General features: G+C 38.3%; 1 long non-coding RNA gene across 1 annotated transcript in view; it reads right to left on the reverse strand.

Moving 5' to 3' along the window:
• Positions 1-4,997: 4,997 nt before the first annotated feature.
• LOC145694017 (uncharacterized) overlaps positions 4,998-18,835 on the reverse strand; it is a 36,929-nt gene continuing 23,091 nt past the window's right edge. The window contains exons 2-3 of the long non-coding RNA XR_014132887.1: positions 17,620-17,718; positions 4,998-5,378 (exon numbers count right to left, since the gene is read on the reverse strand). This is a non-coding gene — a long non-coding RNA (uncharacterized LOC145694017). The remainder of the gene's footprint in view (positions 5,379-17,619; positions 17,719-18,835) is intronic.

An 18,835-nucleotide genomic window follows, 5' to 3' on the forward strand; every position in this document is an offset into this window, starting at 1 on the left:
CAAATCATCACCTTTCTCCCCCCCAAAAAATATTTCAAATCGGATTATTGGAGGGACAGTCCGACCAGTTCCAAGATTGGAGTGGACATGTCCCCTTCATCACCCCGGGATTTGCGCCAGTGATGTACAGGGTATTTGCAAAAACACCGCAAGAATTTGCGTCGAAGTTTTAGCCACGTAAAAGGGGTCATAAGCTGTAGGGGCCATTAGGTGCTTGTCAGGGGCAATGGAGAATTATAACGTACTGCTTAGGGGTCAAATCTGATTGTTAAGGGCAACGGGGGCCATCATTTGCTCTCAGAGGCAACGGGGAAGCTTCATCTATGTCTCAGAGGCGAAATAGTTCAGGGACAAGGGGTCAAATCTGCTTATTAGATGTAACGGGGGTCATCATGTGCTCTCAGGGGCAACGAGGAATTGTCATCTGTGTCCGAGTGGGAAAATAGTTCAGATGCAATGGTTAATCTGCTTGTCAGGAAACATTATCTGCTTCAGGGGCTCTCATATGCTTTTCAGGGACTGTTCTATTGACCACGTTCGCACCTAAAAGGTGATGTTACTCACCTCAGTTAAAAATAAAAGCGCTATGACATGCTATGACAACTCACCAAAGAGAAACCAACTTACATGTTAGTACATGAGCCCCACAGGGTGTATTTAGAAGAGAACGTAGGCTACTAGCAGCCATATTTCCACGTCAGTTTACATACGTAGGCTTTTACAACCTCATTCAACTCATCATCACCGTTTCCATTAGTTTCGGTGCATGATCTGTGACGTTAATCTAAAAAAAAACTTAGTTGTTTTTCTTCCTACACGAGCCTTTTTGCTCCAAATCTTCATACAGAACTGGTTCGTCTAAATCAATGAATGTAAACAGCAAAATCTCCTACAACAACTAAATCGTGCAATTATAAAAATATTTTGACATATTATTTTATTTCAACACCTACAGGACACGACTTGAGGCTATGTCATCTAGAAGAAAACTCATGAATGTGATAAAATTTTCGTCTTGAAATTAGAAATGAGCACGAGTCGAGCTAAAAATCGACTCGAATTCAACTCCAGTTTCGAGTCGAGTTAAAGGTAATTTTCGCGAGTCAATTTCCGAGTAGAGTCATTGTTTTTGAGGTCGAGTTTCGAGTTGAGTCTAATTTGATAAAAAAAAAAAACCGGCTCGCTCGTTCAGCTTGTTTTAACTTGTTTCGAAATCATGTCCCGATTAGACTGGAAAGCGAAAGCCACGAGAAATGTAAACAGTAATGTGGAATACTTTTAGTGTTACTCACGAGAGGAGATACTGCTCGTATCTTGTCTCGATAACGAGGCGACAATAGATTTTTATATGAGACAGCCTCAAATATTATGAGCACAAATATAAGTAGGTATACAAGGTCTGTATGATAAGTAATGAGACTCGCCGCGCCGCGGCGCGCGTGTCGCTGGAGCGGGTTTGTCGGTGATGGAGGATGTAGGGGGGGGTCCGAGCAAAGCAACGCACCGCGCGTCAGTTGGCTCCGAGCCTTAGTGGAGCGCGGACAAGCCTTGGACAAAGCCCTTGTGAACATTCTTGTCACGGCGGAAAATCAACAAACATGGAGGGTTCCATCGAACAGCGTTATGCGATCAAATTTTGCGTTCGCCTGGGGAAAACGGCTACTCAGACGCTTTCTCTCATCACGGAGGCCTACAAAGAGGAAGCCCTATCCAAAGCCCAGGTGTTTCGTTGGCACAGTGCGTTCCGGAACGGCCGGGAAAGCGTTGAGGATCTGGAGAGGGCTGGACGCCCGACAACAGTGACTACGGACGAAACTGTGGCAAAAGTGAGGGATCTCCTGAACTCAGACCGTCGATTATCGTTGAGATTGATTGCTGATGAACTCGATATGAACCACACAACAGTGCACAAGATTGTGACGGAACAATTGGGAATGAGAAAAATCTGTGCGAAACTGGTGCCGCGAGTGTTGACTGACGAACAAAAGCAACGACGTGTTGATTGTTGTCAGGAACTGTTGAACCTCATGAACAGTGACCCTAACTTTGAAGATGACGTCATAACAGGTGACGAGTCGTGGGTGTTCCAGTACGACCCTGAAACGAAACGTCAAAGCGCGGAGTGGCACACTCCTGCGTCCCCGCGCCCCAAGAAGGCCAGAATGTCGAAGTCAAAGGTGAAAACAATGTTGATTGTTTTTTTTGACAATGTGGGGGTGGTCCACAAGGAGTTTGTACCCCAAGGACAAGCCGTCAACGCCGCCTTCTACAAACAAGTCCTTGAGAGACTGCACAGGAGCGTCAAGCGGAAAAGACCGGCGATCGCTAGCCGGTGGAAGTTGCATCACGACAATGCCCCTGCCCACACCGCCTTCTTAGTGACCTCCTTTTTGACCCGGATTGGGGTGGAAGTCCTTCCACAACCACCCTACAGCCCAGATGTGAGCCCGGCCGACTTCTTCCTCTTCCCGAAGCTGAAGCCACGCTTGAAAGGAACCCGTTTTGCAGACGTCACAGCCATCCAAGCAGCCGTGACCACATTTCTAAAGGACATGCCGGCTGCTGACTTCCAGGGGGCGTTTGCAGCGTGGAAACATCGATTGCAGAAGTGCATCGACGCAAGAGGAGAGTACTTCGAAAGCTTTTAAGTCCCTGTACAGATCAGATCAATAAAACAATGTTTCCAGACCTGGTCTCATTACTTATCATACAAACCCTGTATACTGTAGTTCTTAGCATCAAGGCTGAGACTACACGGTCGAATTTTTGAGATCAAGCAGAAGTCCAATCCGGGTAGTGTCGTCAACCTGCTCGGCTCGGTTCAACTGAGCGAACAGCTCGAGCAGGCTCGGTTGCAATGAGGCACTGACTCATCGGCTCAGGTGAGCCATCGGCTCGAGTCGCCTCCGTTGAAATGAGTCGATCCTCTCAGTATCATTCGGCTCAACTGAGCCAATAGCTCGAACCAGCTTGGATGCGATGAACCATCAGCTCGGTTCGGTCCGGCTCAGCTGAGCCATTGGCTCGAGTCGGTTCGTTGAGTGAGGTATTGGCCCGGCTCACTTTCCGGTTCGGCTCGATAGTGAATTAGCTGTGAAACGAGCCACTAGAGCCGATGATAACCTTAAATCCGGCCAAGTAGTTTTGAACATGTTTGGCCGGTGCTCTATAATTTTTGACTCGAGCCCGAATACTTGCTTTTCCGGAACTCAAACCAAGAACCTCGTGAACGATGTCCTTGTCTGAAGACTTCTCAACGACCGAGATCGGTAGTCAACTAGTTTTTAATATTCAGATACAAACCGCCTATCTTTCATGTTATACATTAGGTTGTTATAATAATAATAATAATAATAATAATAATAATAATAATAATAATAATAATAATAATAGTAGTTTGTAGTAGTAGTATGATTGAAAATTATATTGTGTATGTAGTATACTTAAAGAGAGTACTTCAAACTACACTGTTTTTTTCGATTCGGCTCGACTCGACCGGAATTTGAGTCCAGTTGGACGAAATTTTTTGAGCCGAGTTCTCGAGTCGAGCTCAAAGATGTCTGTTTCGAGTCGAGTCGAGTTTTAAAGAAAATGCGCTCGAACTCGCATATGCCATAACCTGGTAACTCGCTCTCCACTGACATCTATCCTTAGCCAATTGGATCCAGTTTCTACTTTGTATTCAAATCTCTTCGAGATCCATCTTAATATTGTCCTCCCATCTGCGCCTAGGTCTTCCTAATGGTAGTTTTCCGATTGGTTTTCCAGTCGAGCTTTGAAAGCGTTTCTACTTTCTTCCATTCTAGCTACATGACCTGCCCACCTAAGCCTCCTAGACTTGACGACCCTAACAATGTTGGGTAAACCATATAAATTATGTAGTTCCTCGTTATGAAGTTTCCGCCATTCCCCATTCCCGTTCCTCTTGGGTCCGAATATTCGTCTCAGGATTTTGTTGTCAAATACTTTGTCTATGTTCTTCCCTCAGAGTAAGCGACCATGTTTCGCAACCATACACAACAACAGGCATGATTATCGTTTTGTATATTTTAAGTTTCAAATTTCTCGACAAAATTCGCAACGACAAGAGATTTTGAACCGAATAGTAACACGAATTCCCTGCTTTTAGTCGACATTTAATTTCTTCGTGAATATGATTTTCATTTGTTAATATTGATACTAGATATTTGGAACTATCCACTTTATCAAAAATATTATTTAATATTTTAACGCATCCACAATTTGCTGTATTACGGTCTCGACGCCCTTCCATGTATTTAGTTTTCTCGGCATTTACTTTTAAACCCATGTCCCTGCAAGCGTTTAATAAGATCTCCGGACTTCTTTCTATTGTTCTCCTATCATCCCCTATTAAATTTACATCATCAGCATATGCCATAACCTGGTGAATACCTACTAATAAATTGTTATTTTTTAAAAAAGAAATCATCTTGATGATTTGTTCAATTCTTTTTTTACTTTACAATTACTTATGAAAAATGAAAATACGAACTTCGAAAATATGGAAAATGTGTTTAGAAAATATAACATAATAAAAATTAAGTTAAATCTTTCACAATGTGCGATCAGTTAATTATTTACGTGTATTAGGGATAAAGAGAAAGTGGAAAAATACCAATGTAACAAATGGTACAGGGCACGTAGGCAATAGGATGGTAGAGATGCGTGGTCAAATTGTGTACGTAAGTGCAACAAAATTTAGCTTAGTATTTTAAAATGAAAATATAGAAAAACAAGGACGCGTAGTATTGTATTGACATACTCTTCAACGGTAACATATAATTTCAACAATGGATCTCATTTAGCAATTACGCTACCTAACAATAAATATAGTAATATACTTGCTGCATTCGGAGCCATAATTGCGTCACTTTCCTGAAAAAAGTTTAGTTTAACATTATATGGTAATAAAATTAAATAGTCCTGTTCATGGAAAGCTACAAATTGCACTCATGTCCTTGTAGCACAACTAATGAGTACAACTTTTTAATTTATAAAGGTTGTCTGTGAATTACAAAATTTCACTTTAGTTACAAAAATATAAAAGAAAGAAACTTTAATGATGTATTTTTGAAAATACATCAATTTAGATACTTTTTTGTTCTTCTTACACTTATAAGTGTAGTGTCCGTAAATTCGCAGATTAAGTTTTATTAATTTTTTTCTTTTTTTGCATTTTTGTCACTGCAACTGAATTACCTAGGTAGTATTTCATTTACTTCTTTTACAATACAAATTCGTGTTGAGTGTTATAGTTCTGTCACCCAGAACGAAAGTCTTCTCGTCTTCCCGGTTCTAGCTGCTCATTTCCTCCTGCTTGACATTAGAGTTCAAGTCTCTGGTAAATAATATCTACTCTGGAAATAAGAGATGTTTGTGTTACACAACTCTATGTACACTATATGTGTAATCTTAGCATTAGTTATATTATTATTATTATTATTATTATTATTATTATTATTATTATTATTATTATTATTATTATTATTATTATTATTAGTAGTAGTAGTAGTAGTAGTATTAGTATTAATATTATTAAGGGTGGAAGACAGAAAGAAGTCCATATAATCTGTGTGTTTAAAAACATTTCGTTTTTGCTTATAAAAACAAGATTCTTTTATGTACTCAAACTGCACATATTTATATATGTTTGAACAGCATGTTTTTAAGATAAATTATAGGAAGAGATTTTTGGTACAATCATATATAAAATCTTTCATGTTTTAAATTTTCAAATGAAACTATGTATGATTATTGTATATCTCGATGTAAACCACTTTGCCCGAGTTTGGGGGCAGTACACACAAATACAAGGAATACAGTTTACACACACATACACGCATGCGCACAAACAGAATCTTTTCTTCTGATTTAGCGGCGCCCAGGGACCTTGTTGTAAACCGATCTTGATGTTACAAGCATGATGTGTTCCAATCACTACTCCCTCCACCCATGGAGAAGAACTTTTCTCAATCGACTTTGCTCTTAGTGTCGTGCGCAAACCAATCAGCTTCTTTTTCAGGCTGGCGACTACTTCTTGATTCCTCCCCGGGGAACTTTCAGACTACAACGCATGTCCAACCTTTGATGTCACCGTCTTAGTGCAATGTCTCCACACTTTACATCTGTGCGCCTGACACGTAAACTGGTGCCGACTGCATGGCCCAACAAGCCCCTTAAAATGCACGGTTTTAAGCTTGTTCATCGGATTTGTTCGCTGTCTTCCTGAGACCAATCTAGCCCAGAATTTCCGAGTAGTTTCTAGTAATCCGTACCCTCACTCTCTTGGCATCCCGGAAGCTTCCCTTCTCTGTTAGTTACCAACCATAGCTTGTTTCAGTGACTAATTTGGTAATCTGTTTCTGAAAGCTTGATGACAGGCAGGGGTCTGCCCGTAATTGCTGGTCAGCTTAGAAAACTGACGGTCAAAATTTTCCTCCTTCGAACTTAGGGAATCTGCTTCTGCAAGCTGTGGGCCCAGAAACTTCTGGCAAACTTAGGAAGTTGACGGTCGAAAATTTGTTACTCGCCTATTTGATGTGTTTGTAGGCAGACTCTAGTTTCATTGCCTAGCTGGTCTTAAACACACCGGTTAATCAAATAGTTACACCTGTACATCTAACCTTCTCTGGTAAACTCCCATATTTGATGTGTGCTTAGATAGACTCTAATTCAGTGCCTAGCTGGCCTTAAACACTCCGGTAAATCAAATAGTTACACATGTACACTTAACCTTCTCTGGTAAACTCCCCTATTTGATAGACAGCTTAGCTGGCCTTAAACACGCCGGTAGATCAAATAGTTATACCTGTGCGCCTAAACATTCTACTAGGACTGACTCGTGCCCTCCAAATCTAGTGAAGTTTTGTTTTATTTGTGAAACGTATTCTCCGTGAAAGTATTTAGAGATTGGAACTTGTTAGGTAAGTTTTTACAAAAATTTTCTATAGACATTTAGTTACACATAAAGCCTCACGTCGTGGATTGTAATATCATTAGGATCAATAAACTGGAGGGTTACTGCAAGGAACTGTACTTCTGAGTTTTGCTCTCAAGTGATATCCCAAGGGGTTGGTAGTTATCAAACTTTCGTCGAGATAACGAATTCCATCCTCTTTATTAGAAGTTAAGTCTTGGCCGAGGCCAACGCTACCTTGTAAAATTTAGATCTTCAGATTGGTTTTTAGCTGAGTTTCTGTTCTAGTTTATAACTTTTCGCTCGAGTTATAATTGGTGATTTGCAGAAACTTTAATGGCCAATTGGGAGTATTCTGGTTAATTACAAAACTCTAGTGTGTGGGTGGCGGTCTACGCAAACGCATAGCGCCGACATACCGCAAAAGCAGCGATGAATTTTTAGGATTAAGTTCTTACTACCGTAGATTTATCGAAGTTTAGAGCAATATAGCCAAACCTCTCAACTTTTGCTCAAGAAAGATATTCCATTCAATTGGGGAACCAAGTTAGAACTAGCTTTTCAAACTTTGAAGGAAAAATTGACATCACCTCCTCTTATTCAATATTCTGACATGAATTGTCCCTTCGTTGTTACCTGCAACGCCCCAGAGGTTGAGATTGGAGCCATCTTGTCTCAGGGCCAAATTGGCTAGGACATACCAATCGCATACGCTAGACGTACCCTCAATCATGAGGAAAGAAATGATTCCACAACCGTACGTGAATTACTTCTGATAGTTCCGGCAGGCAAAGTATTTAGCCGATACATCTTTGAAAAAGAAACCAAATTTGTGATAGATCATAAACCTTTGCTTTGGGTGTTTTAGTGTGAAATACTCTAGTAGTCGTCTTTTAGAATGGAGAATCAAATTAGAGGGATATAATTATAAAATTGTTTACAGAGCCGGAGTCCGTAACACCAATGCGAATGCATTGAGTCGTATTGCTTATTTAAATCCAGAAGGACAAACTTCTCCCCTTGATGAAGAAACGAGATAGGATTCTTAAAGTTTCACAACTTTCCTACCGCTGTACACCAAGGTATCCATCTAACTATATCCAAAACTAAATACTTAGGGAAATAATATCGTTCCGAAATCATGGAAAAGACTAAATACCGACATTGAAGAATATATCAAGAAATGAGTCGTGTCCAATGAACACTCATGTAGCCTAATGTCAAACTTCCCATGGTAATGTAGTTTTAGAGAAATGCGCATTAGATATTGTGGGGCTGTTTTCTGGGAGTTCTCTCGGTAACAAATACATCTTAACATGTCAAGAGGAACTATCAAAATATTAAGTAACCATTGAACAAGATGCCGAAACCGTTGCGGAAGCCTTTGTTACAAAATTCGTTTGTGCATTCGGTGTATCCCAAAGCATCTTAATCGATCAGGATAGTAATTTTATGAGCGATGCCTTCAAGAAAATGTGTCGCATGTTCCAAGTTAAGATACAATGAAACCTGTCTTTAGCGGAATCGAGCGGGACTTGCAAAAATTTCCGTTAAAGTCAGGTTTCCGCTTAGTGGAGGTAGACCTTGCCTTTTTTTTAAAAAAAAAATACATGCCTATAAAGGGGTATACTGAGAAAATATATTGCTGTACGTACATTGTTCGATTACAGTACTTCTTTCTTCTACGAATAAATACACAAAAAAATTAAAATTAATACAAAATATACTATGCACACGTTTTCTTTATTTTTCTAATAGCTAAGCAGGGTTTTCTGTGTACATTGCTGCTTGGCTGCTTGACTTTCCGCATACACTTTAGCCTGAGAAATTATACTAAGTGAATCAGAATCACTTTTCCGTAAGACAAATTTTTCAGTTCCTTTAAACTTCTGAGAGCATCTTGATATGTATTTATTCTACCCTTCTTCGAACTCGGAATCGTATTCCTCTTCTTCCTCTATCTCGTTTTCTTCTTTCCGACATTCCGTATGATTTTTGATTAAGTTGCGGGGATTAAGGACAATTTGTGGGGGTGAATATGAGTAGTGGTTGGGGAAGGTAAACACCGTCCAGAAATATTTAACAAAAGAACTAACATTTTATCGCAGACATTGTAATGTATATGTCTCACAAAATGTCTAAACATCTTCTAAACGCTGTAGTCCGGAACTCAGAATTTTCCGTTAAATGTTTATTTTTCTTTCCGTTGTCCGCGTAACACAGTTTCCGCTTAATGAAGGGACTTTTACACGTTTTGTTCTCCAAAATTGATGGGACCGTGAAATATTTCCGTTTTAGACAGTTTTCCGTTTAATAAAGGGTCCGTTGAAGACAGGTTTTACTGTACTACATTCTAGTGCTTTCCACCCTCAAACCAACTTTGTGGAAAGAGTTAATAGATCTCTTACTGCGTATTTGAGGTATTTCTGCAGAAAAACAATTTGACTGGGATGTCTGGTTCACATACACTGCTTTTGCTTACAATACAACTCCGCATACAGTAACTAATTATACACCACACGAGTTGATGTTTGGCCGGATGGTTAACATCCCTGGCACATTTTCGAAACAGACAAACGACATAAATTAAGCGTATGATAATTATGTCAAGACTAAGGGAGAAGCTTCAAAACAGTTACGAGTTAGCTAATCAAATTTCAAACAAGATAAGGTTAAGAACAAAGAACAACATGATAAGGTCGTCTTTCATAGAGAACAATAGTTTAAAGTAGATCAAGTTTTGCTTAAATATAAGTGTGTTAGAAGAGGACGATCAAAGAATTTAGTATCACAGTGGATCGGTCCGTACTAAGTAGCTAAAGTTAGAGGTGTTAATTGTGCAATTGAAAGAAAAAATTTCTTGGAGTTCAGGCTAATTGGTTAAAATTATTTTTTGTGGGTAATGCAGTTTCCATTTTTGTTCGCAGCCTCATTAGAGATCTTCTCTCCTTGTCTGCTTGCTTGATTATGTTACTAAAAATCTTTATTAGTTATGTTCTGGTTACTCTCATTGAGAACCTCTATTAAATGTAATCATACGAAAACTCCACAAGGTTGAGCGAAGAAATTCAGTCATAAATCAAATTCTTAAAACGAAGGCGAGAAACAAAAGAGGAATATTTTATTTTGTTGGTAAAATATTGGAAATGTTGTTTGTACTTTAGATTCTCAATATGCTAATTGCTATACAGAGCAAAGTAGTAAATTAGAGAATGGGCAATCAAATGCTTTTAAGTTAACTAAAGAATCAATGACTATTCTTAAAGCAACTTTGAAAACTATTAATACTGTGTTGTCTATTGAACGTAAGAAAAAAGTTTTAGAAAAAGTTTTGGAAGATGTGAAAAGAGAAATCAATGCTCGTAGTCAAACAATTATGCAGTCAATAAATGAACTTGAAGTGAAGGTCGAATGCGACAACTATCTACATTCTATTTTACTTATGTTAGATGAATTAGACATTGCATATAAAATTTTGTTGCAATCCATTTTAAAAGCATAATCTGGTATTTTATCTCCTCATGTCATTACTCCTAAAGAGATAGTAGAACATTTTAAATTAAGTGCCTCTGTGATTCTACAAGGTATGTCATTACCCATTTCACCTGGGTCTTCAATAAGTTATACATTATTAAAAATTGTCGATCTCTATGTGTTTATTAATCATAAAATTCTTATTTATGTAGTTAGTGGTCTGGTGGATAAAGGTTTAATATGTACAAGTTAATACCATTTCCTACTGTGCTTAAAGATAAGTATTTCTTTATACAACCTCAGAATCCTTATTTGATTATTATAGTATCTAAACAATACTATGGAAGAATTGATGAAAATATGTTTAATGCTTGTAAAGCATTAACTCCTTTTCCAACGATGTGTAAACATTTCTATTGCAACCTACACATAGTAATGAAGAATGTGAAGTGAAACTTGTTATGTTCATATTGATTTTGTTAAATCATTTCCTGCAGATAGTAATCGACGTATTGTACAGTTAAGGAATATTTGGTGGATTTCGTTACACAATAATGAATCGCTATTAGCCTCGCCATTCCTTGAAAAATTAACGATAGTGTGTGGAAATGATGTGTCAAAAACAGTTTTGATTCACAAGACTGGTAAATTGACATTAGACAAAAACTAAATCATATGGTCCAAATTGTTTGATCTGTTCTGAAGAAATATATGTCCCTAACAATACAAGTAAAGATTTGCTTCCACGACTAAATGGTAGCAGAGATTGTTGCATATTTTCGAACTCAAAGCTTAAGATTAAGGATATGGAATTTACTTTGCCTTTAAATCATATTATTCATAAATTTAGCAATTTGCAATATGCCAGCAATCGTGTTGAAGATATTAAAAGATTAATTAATTAGCAAGAATGGCAAATGACACAAAGTAATCATGTATTTTCTTATTCTGACTTATATAATCATGTTTACTCTTTTAACATTTCTTTGTGTATATTGTAGTTTAAAGTTTAATTGTTGTAGACATAGAGACAAATGGTGTAACTTTGCTTGCATTATAACTATATGTTTCAAACCAACAATCAATTCAGATATAGAATGAAACAGCCCACTTAGCAGTGTTACTTATCGAGCTCCTTCTGGTGAAATAATGAGGTATCGCAAGGTTATGATTCACCTAATCTTAATCAGACAGTACTCGCTGTACCAAAACTCGTTAAAATTTAGATTGTAGTTAGTAGGCAAAAATTTTTCTCTCCCTGGAAGGAAAGACTGTAGTGTCTGGAAATTCGCAGATTAATTTTTGCTTATTTTTCACTTTCGCATTTTGTTACTGCAACTGAAGTAGTATTTCTTTTACTTCTTTTAAAATACAAATTCGTGTTGAGTGTTTTGTTCTGTTAGCCAGAACAAAAGTTTAATCGTCTTCCCGGTTCTAGCTGCTCATCTTTCCTTGCTTGACATTAGAGTTCGACTCTCAGGTAAATAATAACATCCCTCTGTACCAGGGAGATGTCTGTGTTACACAACTCTATGTATATGTTTAATCTTACCATGAGTTATATTATTATTATTACAATTATCGTTATTAAGAGTAGAAGACTTTGAAAGAAGTCCATATAATCTGTGTGTTTAAAATCATTTCGTTTTTACTTCTTATAAGTAGATTGTTTTTCTGTCCTCAAACTCCACATATTTATATATGTTTGAACAGCATGTTTTTAAGATTAATTATAAGATCTTTGGTACAAACATATATACAATATTTCATGTTTTATATTTTCAAATGAAACTATGTATGATTATTGTAAATCTCGATGTAAAACATTTTGCCAGAGTTTGTGGGTAACACACACAAAAACATGGAATAGAGTTTGCACACAGATACACGCATGCGCAAAAACAGAATATTTTCTTCTTATTTAGCACCACCCAGGGACCTTGTTGTAAACCAATCTTGATGTTAAAAGCATGATGTGTTCCAATTACTACTCTCTCCGCCCACGGAGAAAAAATTTTCTCAATCTACTTTGCTCTTATTGTCGTGCGCAAACCAATCAGCTTCTTTTTTAGGCTGGCGACTACTTCTTGATTCCTCCCCGGGGAACTTTCAGACTAGCACGCATGTCCAACCTTTGATGTCACGGTCTTAGTGCAATGTCTCCACACTTTACATCTATGCGCCCGACACTAAATTGGTGCCGACTGCGTAGCCCAACGAACACCCTAAAATGTCCGGTTTTAAGCTCGTTCATCGAATTTGTTCGCTGTCATCCTGAGACCCCTCAAGGTCGTACTACCTAGACGGAGTCCGCAATGTCTTATGTACGACCTAGCCCAGCATTTCCGAGTAGTTTCTAGTAATCCGCGCCGTCACTCTGCCTGTCACTCTGTCGGGTTCCCCGAAAGCCTCCCTACTCTCTTAGTTGCCATCCATACCTTCTCCTAGTAGCTAACTTGGCAATCTGTTTTTGAAAGCCTGGCCACAGCCAGGAGTCTGCCCGTAATTGCTGCTCGGCTTAGGAAACTGACGGTCATGGTTTGCCTCCTTTGAACTTCGGAAATTGCTTCTGCAAGCTTAGCTCCAACCGGGTCCTGTGCGCCCAGAAACTGCTGGCGAGCTTAGGAAGTTGACGGTCGAAGTTTGGTTACTCTTGTATTTGACGCATGTTTAGACAGATTCTATGTTCATTGCCTAGCCGGCTTTTAGCATACCGGTAGATCAAATAGTTACACCTGTACACCTAACCTTCTGTAGTAAACTCCCATATTTGATGTGTGCTTAGACAGACTCTAGGTTCATTGCCTAGCTGGACTTAAACACTCCGGTAAATCAAATAGTTACACATGTACACTTAACTTTCTTTTTTAAACTCCCCTATTTGATGTGTGTTTAGACAGCTTAGCTGGCCTTAAACACACCGGTAGATCAAATAGTTACACCTGTGCACCTAAACCTTCTACTAGGACTGACTCGTGCCCTCCAAATCTAGTGAAGTTTTGTTTTGAGTGAGTGAGTTATTCTCTGTGAAAGTATTTAGAGATTGGATCTTGTCAAGTAAGTTTTACAAACATTTTATATAGACATTTAGTTACACATAAAGCCCCACGTCGTGGACTTGTAATATCATTAGGACCAATAAACTGAAGACTTACTGCAAGTTACTGTACTTCTGAGTTTTGTTTTCAAGTGATATCCCAAGGGGTTGGTAGTTATCAAACTTTCGTTGAGATAACAAAATTCCATCCTCTTTATTAGAAGTTAAGTCTTGGCCGAGGCCAACGGTACCTTGTAAAATTTAGATCTTTAGATTGGTTTTTAGCTGAGTTTCTGTTCTAGTTTATAACTTTTCCGCTCGAGTTATAATTGGTGATTTGCAGAAACTTTGTTGACCAATTGGGAGTGTTATGGTTAATTACTAAACTCTCTTGTGTGGTTCCATTCTACGCAAACGCATACCGCCAGCCCGCCACAAAGTTTGTCTTGATATTGTTAATGAAAAAAAAAATAGCTGCAGCCATTTCAGTTGATAGTCGGAGAAGTTCAGAGTGATGAAGAAATGGTGAAGATGTATTCTGCTATCGAGGTATACTGAAAAGAAGAAGAAGTTATGGACAATACTTAAGAATCATTAATTTTTTCAGTACTTCTACTAACACACTAATACATTTTCATTATGTTGTAACATTCTTGGCACTCCCTCGCTAGCATACATAGTTCATAGCGCACGTATCTTTGGCATACGCGGTTGAGGATTCGATTCCCGCTGCGGTATCTTGAAATTTGAACATCTTACGATGGTTCGGATTCCTCTGAAAGTGCAGGTCCACGTCTCATGTAACCTCGATACTGAAAAGGGAAGCTAAACTTCAATAAGCAAACACTCTTCTAAGAAATTCCAAATCACTTATGGAAGTACAAGGTAGCCCACATAAGTAGTAGCCCGGCGTGGTAATACCAAATACCAGTCAAAAAGCGTAGGAAATTGTAAACACAAGCTTACCAACATATTAAACAACTGCACATCGAGCAGCATACTGGCGTCACCCAGAATTACTCGGAATTACCCACAATTGCTTGTCTACGCGGCTGGGCTATTTTCATTGAAGCTACCCTTTATAAATTCTTTAACTATGGTATTCACGTAGCGAAAGCTGAGACAGTAAGCTAGTACAATGGTCACAAGAGAGGCCCGCCCCCCCTAAATTTTTACTAGCCCCCTAAATTTTTATCTATCTTCCCCCTAAAATTTTCGAGGTTGGCTTGCAAATGAACGAATATAGTTGAATTGCCCCCTTACTTATAACGGTACTTCCCTGGATTCTCGGGCTGGCTACGAGCCTGCTTACTTACTATATAAATTTTCTAAAGGAAATGGTAATTTATATAAATTCCGTCTCCCTTGGCCTTGGTACATAAACGTAGGACGTTAAACTAAATATTTAATTTAATTTATATGAATTCTCATGAAATGTCCAACTCGAAATGAATACTCCAAATATTTAAAACAAAATGTCGAAGTGTGCAAATTCGTATGCAATTGAGTGTGTACTGAACTAATTCAGATAGTCCTCAAAGCAGTCATTGTTGATTGAAGGAAAAAAATGGAATCCACACTCTGGCTGCTCAAATTTTCACTCACAGATAAGCCTAGAATATTTCTGTTACTTATAGTTTTCTCTCCAGTACACAGTTAGCTTTATCTCAATTGCATAATGGTAATCAGACTTTTAGTGTGGGCGTCTCAAGTTACAAATTTAGATGTGCTTTAAAAGTTCTCCAGGAAGAATGGTCCGATAATGTCGTTGTACAGTATATTTACAAGTTAGGCCCGAAAAGGCCCGCGAAATATGGTTGGGTTTTTAAAAATTTACGGCCCGAGCTCGGGCCGAACCCGAAGTGTTCTATGCTTTATAGGCCCTAGCCCGTGCAGACCTCTACTACAGCATAAGAGTGCAATGAAAGAAAAACTTTTAACATAATACTGTCCTATCTCAAGGTGTCTACTGGAATGTACTTGGATATCCATATCCAAAGGTTTTCCAGTGTTCTAGAAAAGTTTCCATTGCAATATGGTGAACTAAGGAAAAGCGAGTGCCCCGTACGACTGAATGTTGTGATATTTAACAATTTGTGTTATATGTTGAAATATTATAATAGAAAGAATACACAGAAATTAGTGGGTTAAAATCTTTAGAGAAACAAGAGCAAGTGTTTCTGGATCTTATTTTTTAAAGAATACCTGCCCCAATCCACACTCACCTTTGTGTTTCAGCCTCCATTCATCTCTCACAGTTAATCCTTTCTTCATCTGGTTCACCGTATATATATTTAGTTTTATTTTAATTCGATTTACATTTGGTACAGAAACATTGTTAAGTAGATGACTATTTAATCACAAATATCAAAGAGTAGCATATATAATGCTCATGCTTACACATTTAGATGAAGTTAAAAGATAACATTTTGCAAGTTAACCAGAAGAGTTTTTGCCGTTCTAGAGCAGTGATAAACGAAGAGCAATATAATAAACGGTATGCACATTTAGGTTTCGAAGTAATCTTCATCAGTATCCAACACTTTTTGCTAACTTTCCTCCCTGGTGATAAAAATCGGCGGTCCTAGATGCAAAGAAGTCTATGAGTGCGTTCCGCAGGTCTCCCTCATTTGCTAAAACTCCCACGGAGGTGATTGTCCAGGGAATGAAACAGGTGCCACAAGGCGCAAGGTCCGGTGAATATGTTGCATGGCATAGTGTCTCTCAGCCAAGTTGCTCCAGGGTACCGCCAGTCCTCTCTGTCACATATAATTTGGCATTGTTTGTGGGAAGACCAACACACCCTTATGATTCACCATTCCGGCTCCTACTGCCGCAATGAACGGCGCACTCTTTGCAACTGCTGAGAGTAGAGGTCAGCAGCAGTAATGATCTGACCATGTGGAAGGAGCTAGTAATGCACCACTTGCCGACAATTCCACTATACAGAGACCATAACCTTTCATGGGTGCAGAGGTGGTCTTGAGGTGTGAGAAACAGCGACACGTGGCGAATAAGCAATGTCTGATACGCTTGGGAGTGTCATAGGGGGGCCCACTTTTCGTCATCAGTGAGCAAGAGATCAAAGACGGGTGTGTCCAGGTGCCGAGTAAGGAAGGACGAACAGGTTGCCACTTGTTGTTCCTAATTGGCTATCTACATAGTGTGCATGGCACGCGAAGGGGAGGCAGGGTGGGGCCCGGGCCTCCCTGGCTCACGAAAATGTATTAAATTTCTTAAGATTTTCATAATACAAATAAAAAGTACCAAACATAATATAGCAACCAGAGATGAGCCCCCTCTAGAAAATTTTCTTCGGGCGCCCATGATAGTGTGGGCTACCCAGTTGCTTAACTTGTATGAGTTCCCTATTCCATGCAGCTGTAGTATGACTGTTTCAGCGGAAATGTGGAACCTTTCCGCAAGTCCATCACACGTTAGACCACTGTCTTCCTCGATGGCTGCTTTCAGGACCTTGTCATCTAACACATGTGGTCGTCCGCTGCGAGGTTCACCCAAAAGCCCCACATCTCCCGAACTAAATTTTTGGAACCAATGCTTGCGTTCTTTCACGGCGTTCTTCCCAAATGCCTGACATATGCGGCGACTTCATGTGACAGGCCCACTTTAAAGGCATATATCAAACATATGCGAACAAACTGCTTCGATACCTCCATTTCTCTTCGACACTGGACAAGCTACGTGTATGTCTGCTGTGTGTGCACAACGTACCTATATTACTGAAGGTTGATGGTCAAAGTAACTCCCGATCGCTTGCAGGCACATGCGTCATTTCGTTTCCCATCCGTGAGACCATGATTAATGGGACGTGAGCTTTTTGGTTTGTGTAAATGCTGTCCATTTTTTTCTGCGAACTATCAACTTTTCATTGGTTGACCAGTTAATCCTATAATCATCTACACCCAGGTGATGAGGCCGCCTTCTTGAAGGGTCTCAAGGGAAATTTTTACATTTATCGAGTATTACATATTAATTTCTAATACATTTTCAGTATTTTTAGTATTTAAAGTATCAGTAGGTACCCTGTATCTGTATAATCATATATATATATATATATATATATATATATATATATATATATATATATATATATATATATATATATATATATATATATATATATATATTAAATATCGCACTTTATACGTACCTATTTCCTGTACTTGCAGTATTCTTGGACTCCATAAACTATCGTCGAAAAGTGAGACGATTTAAGCGCTCATGGCTTCCTGAATGTGTAAATGAATATCTGTAAAAGAAGTACGCGTATGTATTGTTAATTATAGGCTTCGAGAATCATTGACCAACTATATTCGAAATTTCTTGAATTACTGGAATTAACTTAGCATTGTTTCTATTTCTTAGTATTCGTTAGGAAAGGGCTTTCATTCCTAAGTGTGTTGAAGAAGATTATAACTAGGATAACCATAAAGCATAAAAAGCTGTAAAAGCATAATAGAATTTTCCACCTATGGTTAGGGTTACCATAATTTTTTGATTCAAAATACGGACAAGCCTTAAAATGACAACCCATGAAAGGTACGGTGTCAAAACACAAAATAAATATTTTGAAATTACTTACCTAAAAATCACCTTTTTTAGGTTATCACAATTGTTTACTGTAATACTTAAAACACTATTGGAAACTAACCTGTTTTATATATTTTTTTATTAACACAAATATAATAAATCATGCCATTAGATTATGTATGTAAATCTAGCCAAACGAATCCTAGAATGGAAAACTGAGACATATTTTTTTAAAAAAACTAATCTACTTTATGAACAGTAACTAAAATATAAGTTATATGATGAAAACACAGTTGTTTTCGCCAGAGATTTTAGCGATCCTCGGCTCGGAAATTTTCAGGCAGTTCCACAAACTGTCAAATGCGGACATTTTCCTATTTCATGCTTTGTACGATACGGACACGGACACGGATCCAAAAATACAAACAGTCCGTACAAAATACGGACATATGGCAACCCTACCTATGGTTGGTACTATATCTATGATTTTGGCCACTTTACATAACCAAATTTGCTAACCTTATAAACATAATAAAGCATAATTTACAAAAATAAAACATAAAACATAATGGTTAATGCTTTTTATTCCAGAACCCTATGTACGTGTACAGCAAAGAAAAATATGTTAATATATTTTGTCAAAGAAAAAAAAAGATCAACAAAGGCTGTTATCAATGCCGCAAACAATGGAAATCTACTGCCAATTACCTTTACGTGTAACAATGAAAAGTTCAAATTCCTCCTCCTCTTTCCGCACCTTCACTCAGAAGGATTTGTGTGTGTGTGTCCTCACTTTATGTTAAAAGGCAGACAAGATTGGTTGTGTTTATTCCAGG

This window comes from Thermobia domestica, chromosome 9 (genome assembly GCF_964235325.1).
Source record: "Thermobia domestica chromosome 9, izTheDome1.hap1.1, whole genome shotgun sequence".
In the NCBI taxonomy this organism is placed as follows: domain Eukaryota; kingdom Metazoa; phylum Arthropoda; class Insecta; order Zygentoma; family Lepismatidae; genus Thermobia; species Thermobia domestica.